Genomic DNA, 9,845 nt, shown 5'->3' on the forward strand with positions numbered 1-9,845 from the left:
ACTGCAATCTGTAGCAGACAGCGGAATTGAATCATTAAAACTTGAACTGTATGGCAATCCAAACCCTTTGATCGTAAACATATGCAAACTTTTTTGAAATTGCATTAACTGTGTAAAAAGTTCTGTTAATTTTATTTCGTCACTCCGATACCATCGTGACCGATCTTTATATTTATGTAGGTCGGTACATTCTTAATTGAAATATGATCCCGGTGGCTGACAGTTTTTTTATATTAAAATTAAACGAGTATGTAGACAAATTGTTTATAATATTTGTCACCAAAGGTAAAATAAGTGTTCTAGTTGAACAATGTAACTCAATATGAGCGAGGATGTGGGAAAGAAACTTGAATAAAGAGGCACAATACAATGCAGTCATAATAAGCATTATCAATGAGAATTTCCTCATGATTTTTGACAGATTGTCTAGTGCGTACGTGTTTGGAAATTTTAAAAAGTCCTCTAATGGAAATATTTTTTTGGGGACGCGGTCAATATTAAATAAATAGTTCGGGTCATACATTTTTAGTGCAAGTCTTAAGCGTACATAATAATTTAAACAAACAGGTATACATAAATCTCACATTACTACCTCCCATAATTATACATTACTACCTTTCGCACTTCTGCTGTTAATATCCCCAATCTGTAATCTGATGCAACGAAATCTGGTACCTGAAAGATAAAAGGCGAGGTTTTAAGTGGGACAATAAATTAACAAAGAATAAATATAAAGAAATAAATGGTTCTACTTTTCACTGAAAAGTAAAGATATTTATTTTTTCAGCAAGTGTTTATGTACATACAAATACGTAGCACGTTAATTTCTAGGTGTATCACCTAATCACCTAATCGTTTAAATTGATGCAGATATACATATGTACACTCTAAGAAACCCGGTAACTAACTAAGTTATTACCAAGCGGAGTATCTTAATATGTGACTACCGCAAGGTAATTTATTTATTAGTGAGTGGTAGAAAATTGGTTACCAACTGGTAATATTTTCAAATTTCGCGACAGGGGTGATTACAGGTTTGGCAACAAAATGTCTAACCACTTAATAATAAACTAATTACAATGCGGTAGAGTCACATATATATGTAGATACTCTGCCTGGGAATAACTTAGTTACGGGTTCCTTAGAGTGTAGGTTTATGTACGCATCGAAGAAATATTAGGCATAAAAACTAAGCAATCACGTTCAATATTATTTTCAACCGGTAAGTCAAATTATTCTGACGATACATGTAGCAAAAAATGAAATATGCACCTCCATCGACCTAGGCTTCCTTCCATGATTATTTTCTCCCTCGCTATTTCCTTCATCTTTCCTACTCCCTCCTTTGATTAGTGCCTCCAAATCAGATTTTAGTCCATCCAATTTCGCATTGAATCTCGTCTCCAAAGCGGCCAGGTCATCCTTCGTGGGAATTTTGGGACAATCGATCGGCAAACTTTGTGCAGAAAGGTAAATTATGTCGTGGTTAATTAAAACGTACAAATATGTACATAGTTTTTCCTCACCACTTTCAGAAGATCGTTAACGTTCTGCTGATCCGCACTTTCTATCTAGGCAAACGAATATTATCCAAAGACAAATTTTAGAACTGTTGGTTTAGTAGGAATTTTATAATCGGTCCATGATTTATTTTATTGAACGTTTTCTGAACTTCTTGGGTTAAAACTAAAGCAAATAAAAAACATACAGGGTGCAAGCAATACACGTAATATTCGCGGTCCTTTATGGTACATAGTCTGTAAAATGGGTTATAACGCTACGCTAGGGTTGTCCCCAGAGCTGGGTGATTATTGGTTTTTGAGGGTGGATTAAGGATTATGGATTAACCACAAAAACAATGTGGATTGTGATTAAATTTATTTTCGTGACATTAATTCATGTCAGGATTAATCCGGATTAATCCATAAATTCTGAAAATTTCGGGATTATGGATTATGGATTAATAATCCGGATTAATTTGGTGATTAATGATTTTTCACTATATCTAGCGCAAAAAATTTCAACTACGTGGTTTCACATAAAAATGATGCCAGTTTCAATTGATACATATATGTTATGTAGCACAGGGCAGCGAGAACATGTTGATTCTTCAAATGGTAGCTGACAGAACAACATTGTGAGAACTTGAGACTTCAAGCTACACTGTGGGATGAATGGAACTATGGGAATGAACTGAGTAATCCAGCTTGAGAATTAATCATGAATACGTAGTAATCATGATTTGGATTAATCTGGATTAATAATCATGATTAGTAATCATGATTGGGATTAATCAGGATTAGTAATCCGTAATCACGATTATGGATTAATGAAATCAAATGGGATTATTCCCGGATTAATTCTAATTCCAGAATAATCGGGATTATGGATTGGGATTAATCTACAAAAAACTCACATTTCCGGATTAGGAATTATGGATTAATAATCCATAATCCGGGATTAAAATCCATAATCCTTAATCAGGATTATCCAGCTCTGGTTGTCCCCCATACCCATCATATAAATATGTATCCGTGCAAAAAAACATTTCTTGCAGTAATTTCTTTAAGCTTGTTTTCGTTTTTCATGACAAACACTGTTAATAAATATTGATATTGATGTATTTACATATGTACATGTGGAATGAATGCATGTGTACATCACATTGGAATCGTTTAAGAGAACGTCGCTACAGTAGACGCCGATTTTAAGAAAATTCCTTATCCGACTCATACATATGTATGTACCAACCTTAGCACGAGTTTGTAGATCGACGACCCCAAACCTCCCACCCACCTTTTCGATAACGAAATATATACACGCTGCATAATGGCAAGTCAAAAAATAAGAAATGCAGACATTTAAATAGGTTCAATAATCATTAGTATCACGTAAAATTTTGTATTTGCTAAATACATTAGGCCAAATACATATTAATCTCTATATTACAATCCAATTCTGTAAATTTGGATCGAAAATTTTGACAAATATATATGTAAATACTCACCACCAAGATCCAGTCAATCCGAGGAGGAGGATAAAATACGATGTAAAACTCATCACACACAAATAAATAGGTTTGTACATATATATCTGTCGTTTGCCACGATCCAGAATAAAGTGAAACTTACGACGTATTTGTTACTCTTCTTATCTATTTATTGAAGAAGTACATAAGGGGCTATCCATATACAATGTCATCAAACATTCTCGACCTTAACCCACCTACTTAACGTACTTATACATTAAGGGAGAAGGAATTTTAACACAGGCAAGGTAGAAAGACCTGAAAGGCGTGAACCACCCACCCACTAAAATGATGACGTAATATATGGACGTTCCCTAACAGACATGTGTGTTTATGTAGTTATGTAAATATTCTACATTTACATACTCACATGCAGAGTGTATCAGAAAGTATAGTAGAAAGATCTCCTCTACTTGGTAAGTTCTTGCATTACTACGAATTTAATTTATGTATGCACATATGCATGTAGAATAACGTAATCTTGCTTCTGCCTAGATCAGAGGTCGAGTCCGCAAAAAATGACCCATGGAATTGATAGGTTGGTCATGAATACCTCATTCTGCGACATATTCGAGCATTTCTGGTAAACTAATTTTGAGTACCATGTATCTATGTATGCTGGACCGTGCACAAAGTACGCCATCAAAATGAACCAATTCGTTACCTACAGTGAGCCACAAATTGTGTGCCGGTAAAAGTTGAAAGGGATCAAATGCAAAAAAATGTATGTGGGGTAAATTCCACGTAATCTAAAAAATTTGAAACTTTTCCGAAATATATAAAAAAAACTAATGAAATGATTTTCCTTATTCTGCAATTTTTGCCAAATACGGCATATATGACCATTAACAACAAGGGAGAGGTATGCGGACTTGAAAGTGATTCCACGCTGTACAGAGTAAAACCGAGAGAATTTGCTAAAGGGTAACCGACTTTACCCTGAGCGAGTTGGTGGCTAGCCCCGCACAGGGTTAGCGTATAACTCGTAAAGGGGTTACCGTTAGCTCGGTACCGAGCTACCACTTTACATGTTACGGGGTTGTTTTTACTGGTTTTGAGTTATCCATGTAATGTATGCGTATTAACAGACAATTAATATTAAATTCAATTAAAAACTCCATATTTAATTAGGTGTAACAAAATTGTGGGTAACAATTTAAAGCTATTTCTATGCTTGTCAAATATCTAAATATAACTATGTAAAACCCAATAAATTATAGATAGTTGCCCGAATTCTTAATGGCTGTCCAAAGTCTAAAATGATTTCGAATGCTCGGAACCAGGTCGGTCTCTTTGAACGTCGACAAGGTGTCCTCACATGTGTGGTTATCTGAAAAATAAAACACCTTTAAATATTTAGTACGAATGACTTCAAATCCCCACAAAATTATAATAAAAACTGACCTTGAAACTTAGGGAAGTAATCGCTCAAATCACATTGCACTTATTTCAATTGCCGTGTTATTTCAGTAAAACTGGACATCACTAGTAGTTTGTGTACCAAAAAAGGATTATGCTAACTAATTATTAGTAATTGTGTATCTATGTATTATTAATTATTTATCTAAGCAGAATTATCAAATTTACGGCAGCCAGACAAAGTTAAAGTTATTTTGGCGAGTGGTGGACTGACAAAGCTTCGTGCCGCCCGACGCTTCCTTCTTACTCCGTGAAGAGTAAATTGCAGTGGCATAATTCGTGCCTGGGTAACATTAACCCGGGGACGAGTAAGCCCGTCGACATTTACTCGGCACTCTGTCACTCATGGGTTAACACCATATCGCATTGACGACTTTACTCCCGGTAGGACACGGTTTACAATGTACAGTGTTGGAATCATTTTTACACAAAAAAAGGGTTACCTCGAATTTTTAGTGTGTGCGGATCAAATAATTGATTTAGTACATTGTGGCGTTTTCCGCTTATTATTACCCGTTGCCCGACATATCTTATTATAACCAAATTGAAAACCAAGGTAGTTGCAATTCTATAGAAAGAGTGAAGATAGAAAACCGTACGTCTGCTTATTTTAATGTAAATTTCGACGATGGTTCATCCCATTGTTCCTTATCCGATTTAGTCGTCACTGAAGGGTTGGTTCGAATAGTTTTCTCTGGCACAAATAATACAATTTCCGACGTGAGATATGCAACGTTATGGCTACAAGCAAATCCATACCAAAACAACTCTTCGTTTCTAACTGAATTATCCATACTTGTGTTAGGTTTGCACTACAAAATTGAAAAATATTAAATGCAACGAGATAAAAATTAGTGGTGACCATGCAGTACTGACAAAAGTGCAAAGTACAGATGCTATCATAATACAGAGGAAAACAAAGGAATAATACTAACGAGGGAACCTCTTATAGTGCCCGGAGCTCCCAGCATAACCACTATGTACATTCGACGTAGATTTTAATACTAGTCCGATGATGTGACAAAATTCCGTGTCAAAATGACATTTCATCAAGTGGAGACGACTTTAGTGACGCGCCGAACGGTCACTTTCGCCCATGCTTTCAAAAGAGGACCGCTTTTCACCACTCGCTCCTCACTTATCTCACTTAAATCTCATCCCATTTACTCATTGAGTAAACTCGCATCCAATTTAACTTTTTTGACAATATGGTCCTTGTTTACTATTTGTAGCCTTTTAATATTAGTTTTTACCTTGAAATATTCGGAGTTTAAAAATTATAGAATGTCTATATTGTATCAATTTGTGAGTCTGTTCTTAAAATCGCCAAGGACAGGTATTCGGGAGATTCGAACGCTTCATCAATTCCAGTTAACAACGTTGAAATTGTTGACCGGATTTTGCATTTTGTGGAAGATTTAGTTGATAATTCAAATACGGACTTTGAATCTTCTATTACTTTAGAATTTGATTATGATTGTGATATTGACACTTATGTCGATGCATACGATTTAATTAGTGATAGTGATACAATAAATGAATTTCATGAGGATTCTGAAGATGAGCAAGACGGCGAGGAAGCTTCTGCAAGTCTGTCGCAACGAACCTCACAGGAATGGGTGGAAGAAGATGTCGACGGTGTAAATTTTACCTATCAAGAGATGGTGAATATTCTTAACTTCTACAATCGTGCCAAAAAAAATTAGAAAAGACAAGGCGTAGGTATAGTAAAGTTCGTGATTATAAATCCATCCATCGTATGGGAAATTATGTCGAAAAAATGGGTTGAGATTTAAGTGAGATGAGTGAGGAGCGAGTGGTGAAAAGCGTTCCTCTTTTGAAAGCATGGGCGAAAGTGACCGTTCGGGGCGTCACTAAAGTCGTCACCACTTGACGAAATGTCATTTTGACACGGAAATTTTGTCACATCATCGGACTAGTATTAAAATCTACGTCGAATGTACATAGTGGTTATGCTGGAGCTCCGGGCACTATAAGAGGTTCCCTCGTAAGTCAGTGTGAAGCTAAAGAATTGCAACATATGTCAAGGATCACAATTGATCAGTGTGGGTTTGGTTCCGTCTCAAAATCAATCAAGCGCACGTAGAGGAAATGTAAGTATTCTCAATTTGTTTAATTTACAAGGAATAAGGTGGTATTTCCTCGTTTTCCTATTGAATGTTCAACTATTTTCTTCCCAGTGAAATTTTATTCTACCATAACGAATAAAACACATAAATGCGTCGTCAATATTGTAAAACACGATTAAATAATTCCTAAGAGTGCTTAGGTATATGTACAGACCTTAATCTCATAACCTTTTTCCCAGAACATAGACCGAACGAGCAATTGCTATTTTCTGAGGGTCATGCATGCAATCTTGATGAAAATTTGAAAGTATTTTATAAAATCACTCAACGGGAGAGAAACAACTCCCAATTGAAAAAAAGTTTTAAAAATTAATTTTTCGCCGCTAAAGTTCAAAAAGGGAAAATAAACGGGTTTTTTAGTGTAAAAAATAATTTCATGTGGCGAAAAGCATTGGGCTGTATTCCCTCTAATGATTTATACATTTTTGATATGCAAGTCAAAATTTTGAAAAATTTTGAAATTAGTGGTTGACCCTTCTCATAAGCCGGACTGAGGATGAGTAAGTTATGCATGGTGCGGATGAGTTAGAACCTTTGCCTCCAGACCATAGAGTGAAGGAAGCCGCGGGTTCTCATGATCTAGGCCTCAACCGCACTGTGCATAACTTACTCAATCCGGCTTATGAGAAGGGTCAACCACTAATGTCAAAATTTTTCAAAATTTTGACCTATGTACATATCAAAATGATATAAATAATTAGAGGGAATACAGCCCAATGCTTTTCGCCACATAAAATTATTTTACACTAAAAAACGCATTTATTTCCCCTTTTTGGAACTTTAGCGGCGAAAAAATTAATTTTAAAACTTTTTTCAATTGGGAGTTGTTTCTCTCCCGTTGAGTGATTTTATAAAATACTTTCAAATTTTCATCAAGATTGCATGCATGACCCTCAGAAAATAGCAAGTGCTCGTTCGGTCTATGTTCTGGGAAAAAGGTTATGAGATTAAGGTCTGTATATAGGAAAAATTGTGAACTATTGGATAAAATAAAATCTGGTATTAAAATCTTAACTAATTTGACAGTCCATAAATACATACTCAAAATTCATCATTTTTCTAACTTTATGGTTTTTCACCAGGATGTTAAAACTTGTGAAGAATTCCTCACCATTGTACATGCGTGTGGATCAGTGAGCTCGTACTAACGCACTTTTCCTATGACCATTACCACATAGTTCAGATAATAATGTGAGGCACGTCTAGTGTAAAAAAATTCTCCACTTTCATTAATTCCTTGAGGAATTGCGTTTTCTGGAATGCCATTGTTGCATCCTAGGTCCCAATAAAAATCCAAGCGTTGCAAGCATCTTGGGTATCAATACCTGAACTTCGGTTGTGAGAATATGACAAGTTATGCACATTAGAATAAGTGAAATTGAATTTATAATCAGGCATGATACAGTTAAATGGACTGACTTGGACGATCATTTATAATTCTTAACCAACTATTTCAAGTGGAGCAATGTACATATACATATATGTATGCAGTTCACACACTTTTCGGGGAACATAGAGGCCTCCAAGGAGTTAAGGGGCGAGACATGTACCAAAATGACCACGATACATGATTTGTTCAATAAAGGTAATGTTGTATTTGAACGTCATTCACCTCGCTAAATTTCCCGTCAAAAATAAAAAATAAATAAATACAAATAAGCCGATTGGAAAATCATGCCAAATACGAGTATTTGTATCATAAAACTAATTTCGAATACAAATTTTCAAGGTGAAGAAACCGTGAAATCATAACTTTATTAAGTTAATATTCCAAATTTTGACAAGTATTTCTGTACTTACCATCGTATAAAATCCACTCAAGAACAGGATGAAAATTAAGTACGATACAAAAGTCATAGCAGTGTGCAGAGGTGTTCCGGAAGTAATGCAACTTTGGTCAAATGCACATATAAACTCAACGAATGAATTTTTTAAAGCGAAATTTTGGTCAGAAAGGGACAAGGTTAAAGCTAATTAGTTTTGCTTCAATGGTCCGTACACCCCTTCCGCCAAATTTGGAGACGTTTTTGTTGGGCGCTCACAATTAGTGCTTCGCACTGTTTTTGGTCACCTTTTTTGAGATTTTTGACCACATGTGTTGAAATAAGTTCAATTTTTGACTGAAGTTTTTGATTACAATATTTTTCTAGGATAGGAACTAAAATTTTTCAATAGGTCTGTATTTGACAAATTTGGGAACGTTGTTCCCCTATGTTAATTGCATTTGATCCGTTTTAAGGCGGAGCGTGATACTTTGGCTTATATTTAATTTCCAGTTTTGCATAAATGGTTTTCTTGAAGGTGGAGAGTTTACTATGTGCAAATAAAAGCATTTTGATAATCTGAGCAGTAAATCGTCTTGTACAGGAGATCAATTTTGGTTAATTTTAATTACTTCAGGTCAAGGATTTTTTCTGCCCTCCGCTTGCTACTTTTATTTTACTCTTGACTATATTTATAAAGCTTCTAGAACCTTCTAGGATTTGATGTCCAACTTCTAAGCTTTCAAATAATGTATGGTGTTCGTGAGAACTTCAAGCTTCAGCGAATTCGCTCCGACATAACAATTTCTATCTACACGAAGTTTTACTTCGGGGCTGCCACACGATGTACCGCCAGATATTTTTGCGATTAGTCGTTTTTTGCAGCTCATACCTTAGTATAACACAAACAAATCGTCACTTTTGGAATTTCTTATTTTTTAAAGTGAACGACAGCTCAATTTCTTGGAGCGCGTAACCACTTTTTCGAGTAGTGGCAGACGATGGTTGCGAGTTGCTTGGTGGTATTTGACCTCATTTTGGAACGGATAGAGATATGACTTCTGGTTTTCGGATTCTACTAGATAAATGTGTGGACTACAATATTCACCCAATTTCGAATTTGGGGCAAATTGATACCCTTGCATATTGCATTTTACCAAAGTTGCTTACTTCCGGAACACCTCTAACATGTTAGCAGTGCATAGTTTCGAATTTTAGTCGATCAATTTAAGGCACAATGAAAGGCTGAACGAGGTAGTTTCATATATGTGAACTTGAAATTTTTGAATGGCCAAATTTTATGTACAATTGTAGTTTTTGTATAATAGTACCAAACAATAAACGCGTAAATTTATTCATTTCAGGTTAAAATGCCGGCAAATTGTTGATTAATTATTTACCCATAAGTTTTCTGGAATGAAATTATTTAAATTTTTCTTGCCACCTCTCAGACAGAGGGCAAAAAATTATATAGGCTACAACATT

The 9,845-nt window shown here is 35.3% G+C and overlaps 1 long non-coding RNA gene across 1 annotated transcript; it reads right to left on the reverse strand.

Annotated features, from left to right (window-relative positions):
* Positions 1-1,441: 1,441 nt before the first annotated feature.
* LOC118433766 lies at positions 1,442-3,106 on the reverse strand. The gene is made up of 3 exons (XR_004833563.1): positions 3,008-3,106; positions 1,527-1,571; positions 1,442-1,456 (listed from the first exon to the last, which is right to left on the reverse strand). It is a non-coding gene; the product is annotated as an uncharacterized LOC118433766 (long non-coding RNA).
* Positions 3,107-9,845: the final 6,739 nt, after the last annotated feature.

This window comes from Folsomia candida, unplaced genomic scaffold (genome assembly GCF_002217175.1).
Source record: "Folsomia candida strain VU population unplaced genomic scaffold, ASM221717v1 Fcan01_Sc117, whole genome shotgun sequence".
NCBI classification, from domain to species: domain Eukaryota; kingdom Metazoa; phylum Arthropoda; class Collembola; order Entomobryomorpha; family Isotomidae; genus Folsomia; species Folsomia candida.